Source organism: Oncorhynchus clarkii, chromosome 20, assembly GCF_045791955.1.
Source record: "Oncorhynchus clarkii lewisi isolate Uvic-CL-2024 chromosome 20, UVic_Ocla_1.0, whole genome shotgun sequence".
NCBI lineage: Eukaryota > Metazoa > Chordata > Actinopteri > Salmoniformes > Salmonidae > Oncorhynchus > Oncorhynchus clarkii.
Window position 1 is genome coordinate 66,830,294 of NC_092166.1, and position 23,735 is coordinate 66,854,028.

Sequence of the window (23,735 nt, forward strand, 5' to 3'; positions counted from 1 at the left end):
TCCACAAAACTCCTTCCAGTCAGTCAACTTATATACTTCAACTTGGTAATCAACTTTTTCTATAATTGGACGAGATAACACCTCCCGAAATGGATGCATGTGAAAGCAGAATAATCATGAGAGTGCGAAAAGTGGGTGTCAGAAGCGTCAAACCGATCTGGCCCCACTGATTGAGGGAGAGACATGCACACGAATGGTTTATCAGACAATATTGACATTTACACAAGTTTTTCTCAACATCTAAAGATATATTTTAGTTAAAAAATATTTTCCTTTAATTCACAGTTGATCAGAATATCATGATTTATGAAATGAGCAGCAGAGTCAAACAGTAAATTCTTGCTCAGCGTCCAGATTTTGTCACTTGACCTAACACCCTACCTTTAACATTGTGTTGTGTCTGTATTCTTTTTGATAAGTAAGGCATTTTTATAAACGCTTCATGAATGGGAAAATAAAAATGACAGTATATACAGTGCACTCAGAAAGCATTCAGACCATATTGCCTTTTTCCACATTTTGTTGTGTTACAGCCTTATTCTAAAATTGAACAAATTGTTTTTTCCCCCTCATCAATCTACACACAATAGGCCATAATGACAAAAACAGATTTTATACATTTTTGCAAATTTATAAAAATTGAAATATCACATTACATAAGTATTCAGACCCTTTACTCAGTACATTGTTGAAACACCTTTTGGCAGCGATTACAGCATCGAATCTTCTTGGTTATGGCGCTACAAGCTTGCCACACCTGTATTTGGGGAATTTCTCTCATTCTACTCTGCAGATCTTCTCAAGCTCTGTCAGGTTGGATGGGGAACGTTGCTGAATAGCTATTTTCAGATCTCTCTACATATGTTCGATCGGGTTCAAGTTCGGGCTCTGGCTGGGCCACTCAAGGACATTCAGAGACTTGTCCCGAAGCCACTCCTGCTTTGTCTTGGCTGTGTGCTTAGGGCTGTTGTCCTGTTGGAAGTTCAACCTTCGTCTCAGTCTGAGGTCCTGAGCACTCTGGAGCAGGTTTTCATCAAGGATCTCTCTGTTCTTTGCTCCGTTCATCTATCTCTTGTTCCCTTGATCCTGACTAGATTCCCAGGCCCTGCCGCTGAAAAACATCCCCACAGCATGATTGCCACCATGCTTCACAGTAGGGATGGTGCCAGGATTCCTCCAGAATCGTTTTGTATCAAAACGACATTAGTAATTAAACAAAATAGCAAATAAATCAAATACAAATAGATCCTCCAACTTGATAAGTGTCATTTGGAATGTTGAGAATAAATAATTTGACCGGGCGAAAGGCAGTCAGAAGCAAGGCGATGATGAAGTTGCTCTGGTCATGACATTGTATTGGTGGGAACCTATCACAGTGGACCATCAACATCCCAGGCAACCGCATCCAAATAAAAAAAGTTGAACTTTACAATGAAACTCGTGGGAAAGAGAGTTACCTCGCCTACTGGTTTTAATAGGAAGGCACAGACTGTTGTGTGGGTTTTAGGGTGTGGGTATCAAGACTAAGCACCTAACATAGACAGAGCCAGATGAGCCAGATCACAGAAAAACATCACAGAAACAAATTGTTGTACAACCTGGGTATATACCAATTTGAAGCTCTCAATCTGTACTTTTATAAACAGTAAAAAAAATACAAATGAAAATAAACTAAACTGACTAGTGCCTAGTAAGAGGTAATCAGTTACATATGCATGAGGTATTGGATTAGGGTTAAATGTAGATGGGGTTTAAGGGAAACTCATGCCAAACTCACCTGCATTTCTTACCGTGATCCTGGGCCTGGTTACGCAGCAACTCGCGAAGCTCTCGTTGCAGATCCAATAAGCATTTTTGTAAAGTTAACCTAGGCAAGTCAGTTAAGAAAAAATAATCTTATTTACAATGACGGCCTACCAGGGAACAGTGGGTTAACTGCCTTGTTCAGGGGCAGAACGACAGATTTTTACCTTGTCAGCTCAGGGATTTAATCCAGCAACCTTCCGGTTACTGTCCCAACGCTCTAACCACTAGCCTTCCTGCCGCCCCTGCGTCACAGGAGTCCTCACAGGTCCCTCCTGAACAGAGCCCGCAGAACGGGTCACAGCAGGTTACGCAGCATGTGTTACAGCAGCGGTCGATATAGTTCTCGTCTCACTGGCACACATAGGAACAACCTTCCTCCACACAAGTCTCAGTGCAGCGGCTGCAACCTCCTCCCTCTGTCTTACTGGAGGATGAGCCGATGGTCAGGGTCCGCTAGCAGTCAGAGATGGGTACCTGTGGTGGGGCAATTACTAGCCAACACAGGCAAATAAAGACATAGTTTTGACTGAGCTATAATCTGGTCCGGTCAGACTATCCTGTTTCATACCTGAGAGCATGTGATCTCACTGACTTACCTGGTTAACAAAGGCAAGAAAAATAATAATAAAAAAGAGCTAACCTAATTTTCCATAACAACTTGTGTGTCAGAGTTCAAATAGAAGTCAGGAAGGGGAAAAAAAGAGTTGAATTATGAAATAAATAAAAGTCAGGTCACAGTAATGTCACAAGCCTTTGACAAACACAAACGAGTCAGCATCGAGAAAGCAGCATTCTGTTTGTTTTTCCCTGGGTGAGATCAAAAGGCTCAAAAAAAGCTTTGAGTTGAGTCTTTCATGTATACACACACACATCAAGTGCCTCATGGGCGAAGGTCGGTCTGTTTTATGAGTTTATCAAAGGACAAAAATAAAGGGATCCAATACTACATGTGACTTCTAACACCTCAAAACAAAACATGGTATCAAGAACGAGATTAAACTAGCTGAAACGAGTCACTTGCGATACCCCACATGAGAGTTTCTTGTCATTGTTGGTAGCCATCTAGCCATCCAGAATCACACAACTCACAGACTTCTGCCACATTGAAGCTTGTGCATCATTTTTCTGACATTGCCAGCTAACCCATCTATGTTTCATGAGAATAATATTTTTCAAGCGGGTTTAGCATATTTTAGCATATTAGCATAATGATAGGGTGGCCATCTTTCAAAGCATCAAGGTTATTTTCTCAAACACTTTAGGGACAAATTTGGAGTGAATCTGACTTTTAGTCCATGAGAACAATATTTTTTAATGATTATTTTATGCGTTAGCGTTAAATAGTCCAAAAAGTTAAATGTTAATAGTTTTCTTCTTTTTTTAATATCAATGCAGCATTTAGGCATAGATTCAATCAGATCAAGTGTTAACCAGCGATAACAGACACCCGCATAGCGGATGTTTAGGTGGTGTGTTACGTACGCCTCTTGGATGAGGGAACGCATCACCCTGCTACATCTCAACTGCCTGTAGAGTGAAAAAGTATGTCATCGTAGGTGCGGGGAAGGACAACAGAGGCAGAGAAAAATACAGTTTACAGGGAATTTATTATTCCTTAACACGGTAATGTGGGGAAAAGGGGCTGGGTAGAACCAAAGCAAAGAAAGTAAAAATTAAAGAGTCCACTCTCCTACCTTACCTGCATTCCCACTTCTTACCTAACCTTTAGCACCACCTGGCACGCTAACCAAAATACAGGGGCTGTCCTCCCAGTTTTTACCTAGTGTGCATAGACAGATTAAATACTACGGGTTATGTATGCCCGCAGGCCTCTTGCCTAAACACTCTCTAGGTTAGTTCCCCTCCCCCCTGGGAACAAATTAAACAGAATAATTGACCAATAATTTAAGTGAACAATTTCAATCGAATCAAACAGCTGTTTCCCCTGATGAGAGGGAGGGGTCAGAGCTCCAATCAGTGATGGGGCCAACCAATCAGCTGCTTTAGGATTCCAGGAAGCCATTTCCTGAAATACACACACACATACAAACCCACAACACCACAGAAACTGGGGAATGTAACACGGTGTCTGAGGTGGAACTGTGTTGAAGCCGTCAAATCGGTGAGCAGCTGCTCTTGCGATCATTGTCATGAAGCCACACCTGCCCCACTTGCATTAGAAGTTCAGAAGGAGAGAGTGTAGGCTATATACACATAATTACTCTCAACTTGAAAAATCATTCAACTAAATAATGTGGATTTCTATCATCATAATGAAGGTGTAGATTACATCTCACATTCTACTGTTCAAACGTGTAAACAAGGCTGCATGAGATTTCTGTTAATGTGACTCCGTGCAGCCAATGGCAATGTCCGCCTTAGGTATAATGCCTCGAGCAACTTGTGGATTTGACAGCACTAACGCAGTTCCACCTCCGACAAAACAACCGCTATTTGGATGTTGGCTATAGTGGATCTGATTGAATTAAGCCCTTTACATGGTTCATCATGGTAATGTCTTTGATGACCCTAAAAAGTCTCAAATTGACAGGCCTTCGTGGAGTGGGTTTACAAAGGATTTAAAAGGACATGTCAAATCTGATTTTCTGATTTATCAATAACTCAGCCACCTCTTAACCGATCCTTTAGCTTTTCTCAAACTGAGATAAGATATGCACTTTGGGCCTACATACTATTATGGTTCAGGAGAAGTTTTCAAAGACTTTCCAAAATGTTCAACCTCTTAAGGCAGTGTTCGGAAGTTCGGATGAATGACATGCCTAAAGTAAACTGCCTGTTACTCAGGCCCAGAAGTTAGGATATGCATTGGATAGAAGTTTCTAAAACTGTTAAAACAATGTCTGTGAGTATAACAGAACGGATATGGCAGGCGAAAACCCGAGGATAATCCATTCAGAAAATTAGTTTTTGAGGTCACAGGCCATTTCAATGCTAGCCTATAGGAAAAACAAATCGATATTACCCCGACTGCAGTTCCTATGGCTTCCACTAGATGTCAACAGTCTTTAGAAAGGGTTTCAGGCTTTTTTTTTTTAACTAACAAGTAGTTGTAGTTTATCCAAGGTGTCTCTCATTAGAAAAGTACTCTTGTTGCGCGCATGAATGAGGTGCACGCTCTTTGTTATTTATCTTCCCTATTGAATAGACTATTCTCCGTCTTAAACTGTATTGTTTATTTAGATATTAGAATACCTCAGGAATAATTAGAAACATAATTTGACTAGTTTGGACAAACTTTACCGGTAGCTTTTTGGATTTGTTTGTGTGCATGTTGAATGAGTGGATTACTGAAATCAATGTAGCCAACTAAACATACTTTTTTTGGATATAAAAAGGGACTTTATCAAACAAAATGACCATTCATTGTGTAGCTGGGACCCTTGGGATTGCAAACAGAGGAAGATCTTCAAAGGTAAGTGATGTATTTTATCGCTATTTGAGATTTTGTGATGCCTGTGCTGATTTGAAAAAGTATTTTGATGTGGGGCTCTGTCCTCAGATAATCTCATGGTATGCTTTCGCCGTAAAGCCTTTTTGAAATCTGACAACACGGTTGGATTAACAAGAAGTTAAGCTTTTAAACGATGTAAGATACTTGGATTTTCATGAATGTTTATTATTAAGATTTTTGTATTTTGAATTTCGCGCTCTGCAATTTCACCGGATGTTGTCGTAGTGGCACGCTAGCGGGACACCGATCCCAAAGTTAAGAGATGTACTATGGGCCTACATACTATTATGGTTCATGAGAAGTTTTCAAAGTTGTTCAAGATGGAGGAAAATCGATCCTGACGGTCCTTGAGGAAAATGTGTTAAAGGGAAAACGCCCACATAAAAAACTGTCAAGTCTCTAGGTCAAACGGGGTGACAGATGTGAGGATTTAAGTACGACTGCGTATAACACCGCCACCTATAGGCCAATCAATGCAATTATTTTTGACCAAGTTACTCATGGCCTCTAGTTTCTGTGCCAAATTAGAAAACAGTTACCAACCTATGAGTTATTTGACGATAATAATGAAAAATAATTCAGAGAATAACAATCGGTTTCACAGGTTTGCTGTGACTGTGAACCCCTATTGAAGACATTGATAAAAAACAACAAGCGACTTTGAGCGTGGTATGATCATCGTTGCCAGGCGCGCCAGTTCCAGTGTCTCAGAAACGGCCAGCCACCTGGGCTTTTCACGCAGGAGCGCGTCTAGGGTTTACCGAGAATGGTGCGACAAACAAAAAATTGTCCTGTTGGCGAAAACAGTTAGTTGATGAGAGGTTGAAGGAGAATGAATCGTGCAAGCTAACAGACGGGTACAAACAGGCAAATGATGGAGCAGTACCACAGAGGTGTGCAGAATGGCATCTCGGAACGCACAACTCGTCGGTCCTCGTCACGGATGGGCTATTGCAGCAGACGATCACACTGGGTTCCACTCCTATAAGCTAAAAACAAGAAGAAGTGGCTCCAGTGGCCACATGATCAACAACACTGGACAATTGAGGAGTGGAAAAACATTGCTTGGTTCAACGAATCCCAGTTCCTGTTGCGTCATGCTGATGGCAGAGTCAGGATTTGGTGTAAGCAGCATGAGTCCATAGCCCCATCCTGCCTGGTGTCAACGGTACAGGCTGGTGGCGTTATATTGGTGTGGGGAATGTTTTCCTGGCACGCATTAGGTGCCTTGATACCAATTGATCAACATTTCAATGCCCTGAAGAGTTCAGGCTGTTCTGGAGGCAATGGGTGGTCCGACCCAGTACTAGATAGCTGTACCTAATCAACTGGCCACTGAGTGTCGATTCCAATCAGAACTCACCAGTGATTGTTTGTCAGTGATTGGCCAATGTGGTGTCTTCTTCTGGGTGTCAGTGATTAATGCTTGCCTCTGATAGGTTAGATGCCCTCAGTGGGGGCGTGGGCTAGTACCCTGCTGACAAGGGTGCCGTCCGTCCCCTCCATGCCCACCTCCACCCCCTATCCGTGGGGAAGGTGACCCAGAGTATCACCTGTTCTGTGGGTTGGCAGTGATGCATGTTCCCTGTGTTCCCATACCACTCTGCCTACCTCCTTCAGTCACTCTGGGTGATCAAGAACAATTGAAGAGGCTGTGGAAGAGCCAGAGGCAGATGCAAAGGCTGTGGCAGAAACAGAAACAGAGACAGTGGCAGAGGCAGAGGCAGAGGCAGGGGAAGCAGTAGAGGTAGAGGCAGAGGCAGAGGCAGGGGAAGCAGTAGAGGTAGAGGCAGAGGCAGAGGCAGGGGAAGCAGTAGAGGCAGAGGCAGAGGCAGGGGAAGCAGTAGAGGTAGAGGCAGAGGCAGGGGAAGCAGCAGAGGCAGAGGCAGGGGAAGCAGTAGAGGTAGAGGTAGAGGCAGAGGCAGAGGCAGGGGAAGCAGTAGAGGTAGAGGCAGAGCCAGAGGCAGGGGAAGCAGTAGAGGTAGAAGTAGAGGCAGAGGCAGGGGAAGCAGTAGAGGTAGAGGCAGAGGCAGAGGCAGGGGAAGCAGTAGGGGTAGAGGTAGAGGCAGAGGCAGGGGAAGCGGTAGAGGTAGAGGCAGAGGCAGGGGAAGCAGTAGAGGCAGAGGCAGAGGCAGAGGCAGGGGAAGCAGTAGAGGTAGAGGTAGAGGCAGGGGAAGCAGTAGAGGTAGAGGCAGAGGCAGAGGCAGGGGAAGCAGTAGAGGTAGAGGCAAAGGCAGAGGCAGGGGAAGCAGTAGAGGTAGAGGTAGAGGCAGAGGCGGATGCAGGGGAAGCAGTAGAGGTAGAGGCAGAGGCAGAGGCAGGGGAAGCAGTAGAGGTAGAGGCAAAGGCAGAGGCAGAGGCAGGGGAAGCAGTAGAGGTAGAGGCAAAGGCAGAGGCAGAGGCAGGGGAAGCAGTAGAGGTAGAGGCAGAGGCAGAGGCAGGGGAAGCAGTAGAGGTAGAGGCAAAGGCAGAGGCAGGGAAGCAGTAGAGGTAGAGGCAGAGGCAGAGGCAGAGGCAGGGGAAGCAGTAGAGGTGTGGGCCAGACTCACTTGTCATTGTGCTCTATTTGTGGTTTGACTTGAGGGATAATAAATCATTAAAAGTGCTTCCTCCCCCTTGTCTTTTTCTCCTATAGAAAAGTTGTTCATAGATCAGGTTTAAGGTGTGTTCTCACATCTCACGTTAATGTGTGTCAGGGCTGCAAATTGCATCCTAAAACTCTGTGTTGGGCATGGGTGGGTTTAGGGTATACCACGTTAACATTTGTTAATCAGGGGTTGACTTACTGGCTATGGCTTGATGCAGTTTTCTTCAGGCCATCTGACAACTTTGATTATCCTTTAACTGCAAAATGAACACATTTAAGACACAATGTTTTGACTCTCACAAAGAAAGGAAAAACAACTGAAATGAATGACTACTCCTCTGTAAACTGGTCATCTCTGTATACCCATCGCAAGACCCACTGGTTGATGCTTATTTATTAAACCCTCTTAGGCCTCACACCCTCCTATCTGAGATATCTACTGCAGCCCTCATCCTCCACATACACCACCCGTTCAGTCACATTCTGTTAAAGGTCCCCAAAGCACACACATCCCTGGGTCGCTCCTCTTTTCAGTTCACTGCAGCTAGCGACTGGAACGAGCTGCAACAAACACTCAGACTGGACAGTTTTATCTCAATCTCTTCATTCAAAGACTCAGTCATGGACACTCTTACTGACAGTTGTGGCTGCTTTGCATGATGTATTGTTGTCTCTACCTTTTTGCCCTTTGTGTTGTTGTCTGTGCCCGATAATGTTTGTACCATGTTTTGTGCTGCTACCATGTTGTGTTGCTACCACGTTGTTGTCATGTTGTGTAGCTACCATGCTGTGTTGTCATGTGTTGCTGCCTTGCTATGCTGTTGTCTTAAATCTCTCTTTATCTAGTGTTGTCTCTTGTTGTGATGTGTGTTTTGTCCTATATTTATATATTTTTATTTTAATCTCAGCCCCCGTCCCCGCAGAAGGTCTTTTGCCATTTGGTAGGCCGTCATTGTAAATAAGAATTTGTTCTTAACTGACTTGCCTAGTTAAATAAAGGTTAAATAAAAATAAAGATCCACCATGAAAATTAAATAAATGTAGTCCTCGACAGCAGAAGAAAATCCAGTGACATTCACTGACACCTATAATTTGACGTTTTGCAATGTCTGTACACATGCATTGCAAAGCAATTAAATATAATTTTCTGTAGCTGGAATAAGTCTCAAGTGTCAATTCATGCTACCGAAAGAAACCATTCTACTGGAAGGCTCAGTCCTGGTGATACTTCAAAACTCAACCTAATTTAAAATGTGATTTTGCCAGGTTATTGGGTTTCCGGAAAAAAAATGTTTTCCATTTTAATCTACTGAGATTCCTCTGAATTTGAACAGAAAATCGTCATGAAATGAAATAGGAAAAAAAATGTCTTAGCTATTAGCCACTCATTTATTTAAAAGTGAACTTGAGTTTTTCTTTCAGTTGTACCAGGCTTCTTTCACTCATTCTTTCCCTTTCCTCTTTAACCCTATCCCCTCCCTCACAGAAACAGAAACACACAGTGACCCGACATACAGTACATCCCTCCTTCCATACAGGAACAGTGTAGAAATATGTTATCTGTGACCGTTGAATACCTGTGAAGTATGCAGAACTGACCTTGCTCACTCCTGTGGGGGGTTGGTAAAGTGAGCTATAACAACACGAGATGCCATTAATTCACACATAACACCATCTGCCCTAAAATACAAAATGCAGTAACTACGTTGATCTGTTGTAATGGCCAGGTATATTATCTGATTAATGTGGAATTTAGTTTCCTGACACTATACAAAGTCAGTTGATATATATCATAGCCATTTTTGATACTCTATCTGTCTCGACGTATTACCTTTGTAGGTCAAGACACAACCTGAAGGTTTGTTTGTGAAGGTATTTCTACCCTGGCCAGCTCAAATCAACCTTACATCTTGAGGTCAGTGATGTGTCCATATGATGTGATGTGCACATAAGGTACGCACCATTAAACTGCTGTTCGCCATTTCTCCCTGCTACTCACCATGGATATAATTGGATATAAAACATTACTGAAGACCTATAGCTCTTCTACCCCCTCCCCTTCTTTGCATGGCCTTCCTAGACCAATATAAACAATGAAGTACCATTAAAGTAACAGTCCAGTGTTTCCTGATTTCTATGAACAGAATATGGACAGTTACTAAAAACCTCATGAGGAGCTGTTGATTAAATGTAGACAAGGGCAGGAGTTCAATAGTCCATTATTGATGATTATGGGTAACACTTGATATGAAGGGGTATGTTAAATGCGTTATGAGGTTTGTTAGGAATGATACTGCAACACTCATACAGTAAAGGCGTTTCTGTATGACTGGTTTCATGAAGGTGTTACTCCCTTCATATAAACTGTTAACCCATTATGTAATGTTTGGATCAAGGGACTAAGGGTGCACCCCAAATAGCACCATGTTCCCTATATAGTGCACTACCTCTGACCAAAAGTACTGCATTATGTAGGAAATACTAGGGTCCCATTTGGGATGAAGCCTTAAAATAAAGAGTAAAGACTGACCTTAACCCTTCGCTGGCCACCCCCTCCTCCACCATTCCCCATCCTGTGTCACTACCCTCAACACCTGAACTACTCCATCCTCCCTGTTGTTTTTATGTATTGATGCATTGTTGGAAGATCATTAAATGAGTGAGATTGGAATAGTGGTGTTGGGCTATTTGAAACAGACATCTCCAATAACATGATAAAAACCAAATGTTTTTCTTCTTCTGTGTGTCACTACATGAAGAGGAGACCCAGCGAAGTGCAATTACACTGATGACTGCCAATCCTTCCCCTTCTCCCCCTCCCCTCCTCACTTTCAGCCCCAAACATGCCCCCTGGCCTAGTGGTGAAATACATACCTTTTATTTATGTGGCGTAATCATAGACTACACCAATGCACAACTGTCCTTTGCATATGTTTGATAGCGTTTCATTGATTATTTTCCAGACTTTACAATTAGCCTGTCCTCCTTATGTCCACCTCCACGAACCTCCACTGTCATACAACCAGTGGTGTTTATAATAGGGACCCAGTCCCAGTGTTTAGGTCTGGGGTGACTGAGGCGTCTGCATCCACAGACAGACAGAGACCTTTAGCTACCTTTCCCATCGCACCACTGCCTTCTCGTCCTGCTCATCCCATGAATAACAGTTTATGTCTGTGGAAACACACAAGATTTACAGACACTGTCAGAGAGGGGGGTTATGGGGTGTGAGGAAGTGGGCATGACAACCCTCAGTGGTGGTGGTGAATGGGGTGGAGGGGGTTGAGATATGGCAGCGATGAAAGGCGTGGCACACACCCGAGCCATTTGAACGTTTTGGGGGGGAATGGCAAGCCAGCTGACAGGGCGCCCATATTTTATCCCCCTCATTTTCTGAGGGCCCTGCTCTGGAGCTGAGTGGCTCTCAATCCCTTTTGACAGCAGGGGTTTTATTGGACAACACTGAGCGAGGATGAACCGCTGTAACCCTCGCTGGCCGTGGTGGTGGCCGTGGTGGTGGCCGGGTGGCTACTGTGTGTGAGGGTTAATCTGTCCAGCAGATGATTATTTGTAGGGTCACCACGCACTTCTTTTAAGTAGTCAAGGGAATTAACCATAACTCAAATACAACTATCAATAACTATATGATCCTCGCAGAGAGATTATTCTTATTATGTGGCAGCTTTGTCTGAAGGAGGCATCGAGAGAACATGCTCACAAAACCAGAAGAGTTTTTGGATGATACTTCAACATTCGTGTCTACTATTGGTAGCTTTCCAGGCCACAATTAGAGTCTACTAGGTTTTGTTAACTGTTTGTTTAGTCCACCATTTTACCAGGAAATCTGTAAATGAGTTGCATATTCAATGTTGTACTTGTTGACTCATAAGTCTGTACTTGCTCATTGTATGTCTGTCAATACTGTATACTGCTTGAAAAATTTGACCAATTACTGGACAAACATAAGGAAATGTACTTCACCTTCAGATGTTGTTAGAAAATGCTGCATCCCCAAGGGCATATCCTTCACAATAAAAATCTATTCCATTCCCTTCAATAACGTCCTATCCCACTGAGAGAGAACATTAAGTACAGTACAGCACAACATAGAAAAATAGCCATGACTCACACGGCTCACAGGTGTTGTGGTGCCAAAAAGCAGGTTTTAATCGCAACTAGGTGGTTCTGAGAATCAATATTTCTCTGAATACCTGGTATACGTCCCAAATGGCACCCTATTCCCCATACAGTGCACTACTTTTGACCAAAAGTAGTGCACTAAATAGGGAATATGGTGCCATTTTGGACACATCCCTAGAATACCGGAGAATAAAATGTCCTCCTCCGCTGCTGCTGCTGGATTGTCACCTCATTCAACTCCAACTCCCTTATTTGCAGCTAGGAGCTGTCCAAGTACTTCCAACTATCGAGGGTTTGTGTGTGAGTGTATGTGTGTTTGTGTGTGTGCATTTATGCTTGCGAGTGTGTTTGCGCGTGTGCGGGACTGCATGAGAAATACAGTCCTTATGACAGGCTCCAAAGACTCAGGAACCCTGTTTTTTTTCAGCCCACATAAATATCGGGCTCTTTTCTCCCCCCACCGACCCCCACACCTCCCTTCCCGTATCCCATTGGCAGGAACCATCTTGGGGCCGTCTGGACAGAATGAAAGGCCTGATTTACACCCTGTCCACTGCAGAAATTCAATTAAAAGAGAGGACATGAATAAGGGCCTCACCTCTCTGCTGTAATCCTTTTACATTGCAGGCATTAGTCCACATGGGAAATGCTGTGAAATCCTTTTTGTGTTGTGTTAAGATAATTGTATATCAAAGAATAAAAAAGAAAAAAAAGAAATGCCAGACGGAGAGAAATACAGTGCCTTCAGAAAGTATTCACTCCCCTTGTCTTTTTCCAAAGTTTGTTGTGTTACAAAGTGGGATTAAAGTGGGTATATTTGTCATTTTTTGTCAACGATCTGTAATAATGGAAAATAAAACTCTATGAGTCAATACATTAGAACAGTGGTCACCAAACTTTTCTGAGTCAAGATTACTTTCTGAGTCAAAATGCATGCTGAGATCCACCGCTCTGATTTTTTATTAACATGATTTAAATGTAAGCCTATGCAACATTAACAAATTAAAAACAGTACTGTAGCAATGAGGTTTGTGCAGTAAGCTATAGGCCCAATACATTATCACCGTATACTGGCTTTGCTTGAATTTACCTGCCAATGCATTGTTGTGCGGTATGACGCATGCGCGGTCCCATGGTGTTTATACTTGCATACTATTGTTTTACAGATGAACGTGGTACCTTCAGCCATTTGAAAATTGCTCCCAAGGATGAACTAGACTTGTGGAAGTCTAAAAAAAAATTCTGTGGTCTTGGCTGATTTCTTTTGATTTTCCCATGATGTCAAGCAAGAGGCACTGAGTTTGAAGGTAGGCAGGAAATACATCCACAGGTACATCTTCAATAAATAAAAAAACAATCACCTTTATTTAACCAGGTAAGCTAGTTGAGAACAAGTTATCATTTACAACTGCGACCTGGCCAAGATAAAGCAAAGCAGTGTGACACAAACAACAACACAGAGATATATATGGAATAAACAAGGGTACAGTCAATAACACAATAGAAAAAAATAAAGTCTATATACAGTGTGTGCTAATGGCGTGAGGAGGTAAGGCAATAAATACACCGTAATAGCGAAGTAATTACAATTTAGAAAATTAACACTGGAGTGATAGATGAGCAGATGGTGATGTGCAAGTAGAAATACTTGTGTGCCAAAGAGCAGAAAAGTACATAAAAACAATATGGGGAAACGGTAGGTAGATTGGGTGGGCTATTTACAAATGGGCTATGTATAGCTGCTGCGATCGGTTAGCTGCTCAGATAGCTGATGCTTAAAGTTAGTGAGAGAAATATAAGTCTCCAGCTTCAGCAATTTTTGTAATTTGTTCCAGTCATTGGGAGCAGAGAACTGGAAGGAAAGGCGCCAAAGTAGGTGTTGGTTTTGGGTATGACCAGTGAGATATTCCTGCTGGAGCGTGTGCTACCGGTGGGTGTTGTTATCATGACCAGTGAGCTGAGATAAGGTGGAGTTTTACCTAGCATAGACTTATAGATGACCTGGAGCCAGTGGGTCTGGCAACGAATATGTAGCAAGGGCCAGCCGATGAGAGCATACAGGTTGCAGTGGTGGGTGGTATAAGGGGCTTTGGTGACAAAACGAATGGCACTGTGATAGACTGCTTCCAGTTTCCTGAGGATCGGTAGGATAGTCAGTTTTACGAGGGTATGTTTGGCGGGATGAGTGAAGAAGGCTTTGTGCGAAATAGGAAGCCGATTCTAGATTTACATTTTGGATTGGAGATGTTAAATATGAGTCAAGAAGGAGAGTTTACAATCTAGTCAGCTTTTTTACATGGCACATATTGCACTTTAACTTTCTTTTCCAACACCGTTTTTGCATTATTTAAACCAAATTGAACATGTTTCATTATTTATTTGAGACTAAATTGATTTAATTTATGTATTATATTAAGTTAAAATAAAAGTGTTCATTCAGTATTGTTGTAATTGTCATTATCCATTGTCCAATTAATCGGTATCTGCTTTTTTTGGTTCTCCAATAATCAGTATCCGTGTTGAAAAATCATAATCGGTTGACCTCTAGCTAATGGTGCCTGTGTCTGATGGTCAGTCTCAGCGGAGGGAGAGAGCAGCAGACTGACAGTCTGTCTCTCAACATCCCTCAGCTCTCCCTTTCCTCCACTGACACTGACCAAAAAGGGACACTGTCTTAAAGCTGATGGCGAAACTCGAGTCGCACCGCATTATTTCTGCATCATGCACAAATTTATGTTGTTACTCCTATGAACAGAGAAAGTGAAATATTATTTGATATTAAAAAAGACCCAAGCCACTATTAATAACAACAACGCAAGCCTATAGATACACTTTCCTACTCATTCATTACTGCTGGAGTTCTTGTTGTAGCGCTGAGTGGAAATAGGAAGAACACACATTTTATGGCTTATAAAAGTGTTGACAGTGCTGAGTAAGAACTTAAACATGAACTCACTCATAAGAACAGCAGCTCTTTGCTGTATTCGTTGACAGTCTCTCTAGTCATGGTTTGAAACGTTTTGAAATCTCACAGTATCAATTTTGCCCGTAGATTTCTTTTATGCCTGCTACATTACTGCAGACTCGGTCATCTGAGCAATCCGATTGGCCAGCGGTAGCATAGTGCACTTGATTTCCTCTCCAGAACCACCGGGAAGGCAGAGCTTGTACCTTCAGACACATGAAATGGCAACAGTTTGCCTACCCGCTGCGCAGGGCAGCTGAATTGGCTGCATTTACCCCCAAGAGCCCGAGACTAATAAAAAAGAATAGGAACACAAGGCTTTATCATTGGGAGTTTTACAAAAAAAATTGCCGATCGACTAGAAATGCCTCGGAGATCAACAAGTTGATCGCGATCGACCGGTTGGTGACCACAGTGTTAGAATTACCTTTATTAGCGATTACAGCTATGAGTCTTTCTGGGTAAACGAGATTTGCAAACCTGGGTTGTACAATATTTGCCAATTATTCTTTAAAAAAATGTTCAAGCTCTGTCAAATTGGTTGTTCATCATTGCAAGACAGCCATTTTCAAGCCATATATTTTCAAGCCAATTTAAGTCAAAACTGTAACTACGCGTCTCAGGGATATTCAATGTAGTCTTAGTAAGTAATTCCAGTGTATATTTGGCCTTGTGCTTTAGGTTATTGTCCTGATGAAAGGTGGATTTGCTTCCCAGTGTCTGTTGGAAAGCAGACGGAAGCAGGTTTTCCTCTAGACTTTGCCTGAGCACTATTTTTTTTTTTTTATCCCCCAAAAACTCCCTAGTCCTTGCCGATGACAAGCAAAACCATAACATGATGCAGCCACCACCATGATTGAAAATATGAAGAGTGGTGATGTGTTGTGCTGGATTTGCCCCAAACATAATTCTTTATATTCTGTACAGGCTTCCTTTTTTCATTCTGTCATTTAGGTTAGTATTGTAGAGTAACTACAATGTTGTTGATCCATCCTCAGTTTTCTCCTATCACAGCCATTTAACTCTCTAGCTGGTTTTATGGTGAATTTGCTGAGAGGTTTCCTTCCTCGGCTTCAATTAAGTTAGGAAGGACACCTCTATCTTTGGACACCTCTATCTTTATAGTAACTGGGTTTATTATAATGGCGCCGGAGGGGATGGCTGCCGTCTTCAGGTTCCTAACCAACTGTGCTATTTTGTTTGTTTTTTTCGCATTGTTTGTAACTCATTTTGTACATAATGTTGCTGCTACCGTCTCTTATGACCGAAAAGAGCTTCTGAACTGGGTGAAGAGGGATCCTTTTTTAATGAGTCCGACTCAAAGGATATACTGCTTTGTCAAGACAAGGCCCAAATCCCCGTTATCAGAGTGAAGAAAATACAGAGGAAAAGGGGAAGGAGGGTGGGGTGCCTTGTCAGAAATTTGCAGACGAGTAGGTAAACCACCGTTTCCCTCCGTATTATTGACCAACATGCAATCATTGGAAAACAAACTGGACAATCTACGATTAAGACTATCCTACCAACTGGCCATTCTAAACTGTAATATCTTATGCTTCACCGAGACATGGCTGAACGACGACACAGAGAGCTGGCTGGTTGGCAGGACAGAGCAGCTACGTCTGGTAAGATGAAGGGCAGGGAAGTGTGTCTATTTGTCAATAACTCCTGGTGCGTGATGTCTGATATTAAAGAAGTCTTGAGGTATTGCTCGCCTGAAATAGAATACCTCATTATAAGCTGTAGACCACACTATCTACCAAGAGAGTTCTCATCTATATTATTCTTAGCCGTCTATTTATCACCACAAACCGATGCTGGCACTAAGACCGCACTCAATGATTTGTATAAGGCCATAAGCAAACAAGAAAATGCTCATCCAGAAGCCTAGTGGCCGGGGACTTTATTGCAGGAAAACTTAAATCCGTTTTACCTCATTTCTACCAGCATGTCACATGTGCAAACAGAAACACATACAAAGCCCTCCTTTGCCCTCCATTTGGCACATCTGACCATAATTATATCCTCCTGATTCCTGCTTACAAGAAAAAACTAAACCAGGAAGTACCAGTGACTCGCTCAATATGGAAGCCTGGAATATGTTCCAGGATTCCTCCAATGGCATTGAGGAGTAAACCACCTCAGTCACCGGCTTCATCAATAAGTGCATCAACGACGTCATCCCCACAGTGACTGTATATACATTTCTCAACCAGAAGCCATGGATTACAGGCAACATGTGCACCGAGCTACAGGCTAGAGCTGCCTCTTTCAAGGAGAACGACACTAATCTGAACGGTTATAATAAATCTCGCTATGCCCTCAGACGAACCATTAAACAGGCAAAGCGTCAATGCAGGACTAAGATTGAATCCTACTACATCGGCTCTGACGCTCGTCAGATGTGGGAGGGCTTGAAAAAGATTGTGGACTACAAAGGGAAACCCAGCCACAAGCTTTCCAGTGATGCAAGCCTACCAGACAAGCTAAATGCATTTTAGCCTCGCTTCGAGGCAAGCAACACTGAAGCATGCATGAGAGCACCAACTGTTCTGGACGACTGTGTGATCACGCTCCCCGTAGCCGGTGTGAGCAAGACCTTTTAAACAGGTCAACATTCACAAAGCCGCATTACCAGACGGATTACCAGGACGTGTACTCAAAGAATGCGAGGACTAACTGGCAAGTGTCTTCACTGACATTTTCAACCTCTACTTGACCGAGTCTGTAATACCTACATGTTTCCAACAGACCACCATAGTCCCTGTGCCAAAGAAAGCGAAGGCATTCTTCTTAAATGATTACCGTCCCGTAGCACTCATGTCGGTAGCCATGAAGTATTTAAAATGCTGGTCATGGTTCAGATCAATACTATCATGCCGGAAACCCTAGACCCACTCCAATTCGCATACCACCCCAACAGATCCACTCAATCGCACTCCACACTGTCCTTTCACACCCGGACAAAAGGAACACCTATGTGAGAATGCTGTTCAGCTCAGCATTCAACACCATATTATTCCCACAAAGTTCACCACTAAGCTAAGGACCCTGGGACACCTCCCTCTGCAACTGGATCCTAAACTTCCAGACGGGCTGCCCCCAGGTTGTAAAGGTAGGCAACAACACGTCTGCCACGCTGATCCTCAACACTGGGACCCCACAGAGGTGTGTGCTTATTCACCTCCTGTACTCCCTGTTCACCCACTACTGCGTTGCCAAGCACGACTCCAACACCATCATTAAGTTTGCCGACGACACAACAGCAGGAGGCCTTATCACTGACAACGATGAGACAGCCTATAGCTAAGAGGTCAGAGACCTGGCAATGTGTGATGCCAGAACAACAACCTCTCCCTCAATGTGAACAAGACAAAGGAGCTGATCGTGGACTATAGGAAAAGGAGGGCCGAACAGGCCCCCATTAACATCGACGGGGCTGAAGTCGAAAGTTAAGTTCATTGGTGTCCACATCACTAACAAACTATCATGGTCCAAACACACCAAGACAGTAATGAGGAGTGCACGACAACACCTTTTCCCCCTCAGGAGACTGAAAAGATTTGGCATGGGTCCCCAGATACTGAAAGAATATTACAGCTGCACCATCGAGTGCATCCTGACCGGTTGCGTCACCGCCTGGTATGGCAACTGCTCGGCATCTGACCGTAAGGCGCTATAGAGGGTAGTGCGTATGGCCTAGTACATCACTGGGCCAAGCTTCCTGACATCCGGGACCTATATATTAGGCAGTGTCAGAGGAAGGTCCAAAAATTGTCAAAGAATCCAGTCACCCAAGTTGTAGACTGTTCTCTCTGCTTCCGCACGGAAAGCGGTACCGGAGCGGCAAGTCTAGGACCAAAAGGCTCCTTAACAGCTTCTACTCCCAAGCCATAAGACTGCTGAACAATTAATCAAATGGAGACCTGGACTTTTTTTTAAAAATGTACATTGCTGCTACTCAATGTTTATTATCTATGCATAGTCACTTTACAAATGACCTCGACTAACCTGTACTCCCACACATTGACTCGGTACCGGTACCCCCTGTATATAGCCTCGTTACTATTGTGTAATTTTCTTGTTACTTTTTTAATTATATTTTTTACTTTAGTATATTTAATAAATATTTTCTTTACTATTTCTTGAACCTTTCACTGTTATATTCAACGCATGTGACAATTCAAATTTGATTTGAAAACCTCCCTGCTCTTTGTTGTTGAATCCGTTCTTGAAATTCACTGCTCGACTGACTTGTTAAGCACATTTCTACTCTTAAAGTTATTTTGGCTTGTCATAACAAAGTGTTTGAATAATTGACTCAAAACATTTCAGCTTTTCATTTAATATTAATTTGTAAACATTTATAAAAACATAAATCCACTTTGACGTTATGTGTTATTCTGTGTAGCTCAGTGACAAAAAATCTAAATATTTTCCATTTTAGATTCAGGCTGCAAAACAACAAAGTGTGGAAAAGGTTAAGGGGTGTGAATACTTTCTGAAGGTACTGTAGATGTACTGTAGAGCGAGACCGAGACAGATACAATTGTTTGTTGATTACATTTTTTTAAGGCAACTAGCTGCAATAGTGTTGTGAGTTTTCCCAACTTTTGGGAATATAACTGAACCGACATAGATTCTCAAGTCGAATTTTACTGTATGTTCACTCAACTTTGAACACTGAGCACTGAATTTTAGGTTGAGTGAACATACAATTCAAGTTGAGAATGTATTCTACATGATTTGCATATTACCCAGTGTAAAATTAAAGTATTTATGACAATACATTACATAATGTATATCATAAGGCTTTTCTTTGAGAGTTACACCCTAACGCAGAAGTCTAAAACTCCTGGTCTACAGGCTACATCAAGCCTCCTAGTCACATTATGCTGGTTTGCAAAGCAATGTGTAATTCCTATTGGATATCCAACAATTGGAACTTTAAATCACCCACAACCTGCATTGAGAATGACTGCCAGGGTAGGATAGATTGATTATTGTGACTACCTAAATCATATAAGTTGGAACTGCCATCTCAGTAACAGGTACAGAAAAGTCAAACTACTTACAGATTGGATTAGTAATTCATTTTTATTTTATTTATGTTTGTGTAGCATAATATTCGAAGAATTAACGTACGTGCAAAAACACATCTCTCTCTCTTTCTCTCTCATCACCCTCTCTCTCTCTCTCTCTCTCTCTCTCTCATCACTATCGAGATATGATACTCCAACCCTTCTCAGATTTGTCCTCATCCCTCTCCCAATTTAGATGTGACCTTTTTATCCGCCTGCCACCTCAACGGTAAACTAGCTTGAGACATGAAAATAGGATAAACTCATGAAGGACATGTAAGCCTGTATGGAGTTGATGTACAGTGTTTTCTGTTGGGGGCAGGGGGCGGGACTACAATTAGAGATGGGGCTGGGTGGTGACTCACTGCAGATCCAGAACACTTGATTTGACGTGCATCTGATGTATTTATAGTGCTCTCTCTTTCTCGCTCTCTCTCTCTCTCTCTCTCACTGCAAATGCAGCACTTGTAAAATAAGCCCTCATCATAAATAATGCATTGCCTGAAGTTGCCTTTCCCTCAAAATAGGATGCAAGTACAGCATGCTAGTTTCCTGCATTCATAATTGTCCCCTGCTTTATTTTATATATTTTTATCTCTCTGTCCTGTGGTGATGAAGCAGTTTCCGCCATAAAATATCGCCCTGTTCCCTATTTGGTGCACTACTTTTGACAAGCACACTATTGGCATAAGTCAAAAGTAGTGCACTTTATAGGGGATAGGGTGCCATTTGGGATGCACATATCTCCCTTCATTAATAACTTACTCCCTGGTTGGGATGCCCTTGTCTCGACAAGGAGCTCTAAATGTGTACAAGTGGTTAGGAGGGCAGGCAGGCAGGCAGGCAGGCAGGCACTCATCTCTGCTGCTCAATGAGCCCAGGCCCGTTCTGTCCTGTCCTCCTTCTTAAGGAGGTACTTATTTATGCAGGGTGATAAAAAGTACATAAAATAAAAGCAAGACAGGGGAGTAGGGAGGGACTAGTGTAGCCTGGGCCAGGGTGTTGTCATTGTGGGTAAAATGACCTAAATCCCATTAGAAACTGGGTTGTTTGGGTGGAGTTGAGTCAGTGTCAGTGTGTTGGCAGCAGCCACTCAATGTTAGTGGTGGCTGTTTAACAGTCTGATAGCCTTGAGATAGAAGCTGTTTTTCAGTCTCTCGGTCCCAGCTTTGATGCACCTGTACTGACCTCGCCTTCTGGATGATAGCGGGGTGAACAGGCAGTGGCTCGGGTGGTTGATGTCCTTGATGATCTTTATGGCCTTCCTGTGACATCGGGTGGTGTAGGTGTCCTGGAGGGCAGGTAGTTTGCCCCCGGTGATGCGTTGTGCAGACCTCACTACCCTCTGGAGAGCCTTACGGTTGAGGGCGGAGCAGTTGCCGTACCAGGCGGTGATACAGCCCGCCAGGATGCTCTCGATTGTGCATCTGTAGAAGTTTGTGAGTGCTTTTGGTGACAAGCCGAATTTCTTCAGCCTCCTGAGGTTGAAGAGGCGCTGCTGCGCCTTCTTCACAATGCTGTCTGTGTGAGTGGACCAATTCAGTTTGTCTGTGATGTGTATGCCGAGGAACTTAAAACTTGCTACCCTCTCCACTACTGTTCCATCGATGTGGATAGGGGGGTGTTCCCTCTGCTGTTTCCTGAAGTCCACAATCATCTCCTTAGTTTTGTTGACGTTGAGTGTGAGGTTATTTTCCTGACACCACACTCCGAGGGCCCTCACCTCCTCCCTGTAGGCCGTCTCGTCGTTGTTGGTAATCAAGCCTACCACTGTTGTGTCGTCCGCAAACTTGATGATTGAGTTGGAGGCGTGCGTGGCCACGCAGTCGTGGGTGAACAGGGAGTACAGGAGAGGGCTCAGAACGCACCCTTGTGGGGCCCCAGTGTTGAGGATCAGCGGGGAGGAGATGTTGTTGCCTACCCTCACCACCTGGGGGCGGCCCGTCAGGAAGTCCAGTACCCAGTGGTCCTTGACTAGTCTCTCAAAGCACTTCATGATGACGGAAGTGAGTGCTACGGGGCGGTAGTCGTTTAGCTCAGTTACCTTAGCTTTCTTGGGAACAGGAACAATGGTGGCCCTCTTGAAGCATGTGGGAACAGCAGACTGGTATAGGGATTGATTGAATATGTCCGTAAACACACCGGCCAGCTGGTCTGCGCATGCTCTGAGGGCGCGGCTGGGGATGCCGTCTGGGCCTGCAGCCTTGCGAGGGTTAACACGTTTAAATGTCTTACTCACCTCGGCTGCAGTGAAGGAGAGACCGCAAGTTTTCGTTGCAGGCCGTGTCAGTGGCACTGTATTGTCCTCAAAGCGGGCAAAAAAGTTATTTAGTCTGCCTGGGAGCAGGACATCCTGGTCCGTGACTGGGCTGGATTTCTTCCTGTAGTCCGTGATTGACTGTAGACCCTGCCACATGCCTCTTGTGTCTGAGCCGTTGAATTGAGATTCTACTTTGTCTCTGTACTGACGCTTAGCTTGTTTGATAGCCTTGCGGAGGGAATAGCTGCACTGTTTGTATTCGGTCATGTTACCAGACACCTTGCCCTGATTAAAAGCAGCGGTTCGCGCTTTCAGTTTCACACGAATGCTGCCATCAATCCACGGTTTCTGGTTAGGGAATGTTTTAATCGTTGCTATGGGAACGACATCTTCAACGCACGTTCTAATGAACTCGCACACCGAATCAGCGTATTCGTCAATGTTGTTGTCTGACGCAATACGAAACATGTCCCAGTCCATTGGTTGATGTTTTTCCTTTGAGAAATAAAGAAGTAGAGCTGTCCAGAACGAGGATCGAGTGAAGTGTACTGTTGTGGTTGAGGCGCGCGACCTGAAAGCACGCTCCACTTTGTTTTCCTCCTGTATTGAACACAGTTTATTCCGTCTTAAATTTGATGGATTATTTACGTGGAAAAATACCTAAAGTTGGATTAGGAAAGGTGTTTGAAATGTTTGGATCAAGGTTACAGGTAACTAATTAGATCATGTGTAGTCATGTTGCAGGAGTTGGAACCGGTGTATTTTCTGAATCATACGCGCCAAATAAATTGACATTTTGGATATATAACGACAGAATTTTTCGAATAAAAGGACCATTTGTGATGTTCAATGGATGTATTGGAGTGCCAACAGAAGAAAATGTTCAAAGGTAAGGCATGCATTATATGTTATTTCTGACTTTTGTGTCGTAGAAGTAGACCAAAGTGCAGGGTGGTAAGCGTACATTTTCTTTTCTTTTAAAATGTCGCCAACAAAAGAAAGAATCAACCGTGAAGCTTACAGGGATAAGTGCCACAAACAAAGTTAACTACCCACACTGAAAGGAGGGAAAAAGGGCTACCTAAATATGATTCCCAATCAGAGACAAGGATAGACAGCTGTCCCTGATTGAGAACCATACCCGGCCAACACAAATCATAGAAATAAAGGACATAGAATGCCCACCCAAATCACACCCTGACCAAACCAAAAAGAGACATAAAAAAGGCTCTCTAAGGTCAGGGCGCGACACATGGTATGCTTTACGGCAAAAGCATACCATGCGATTATCTGAGGACAGCGCCCTACATCAAAATAATTTTCCAACCAGCACAGGCTTCACAAAAATCCCTAATAGCAATAAAATAAATCACTTACCTTTGAAGATTCTCCTCTGTTTGCAATCCCAAGGGTCCCAGCTACAC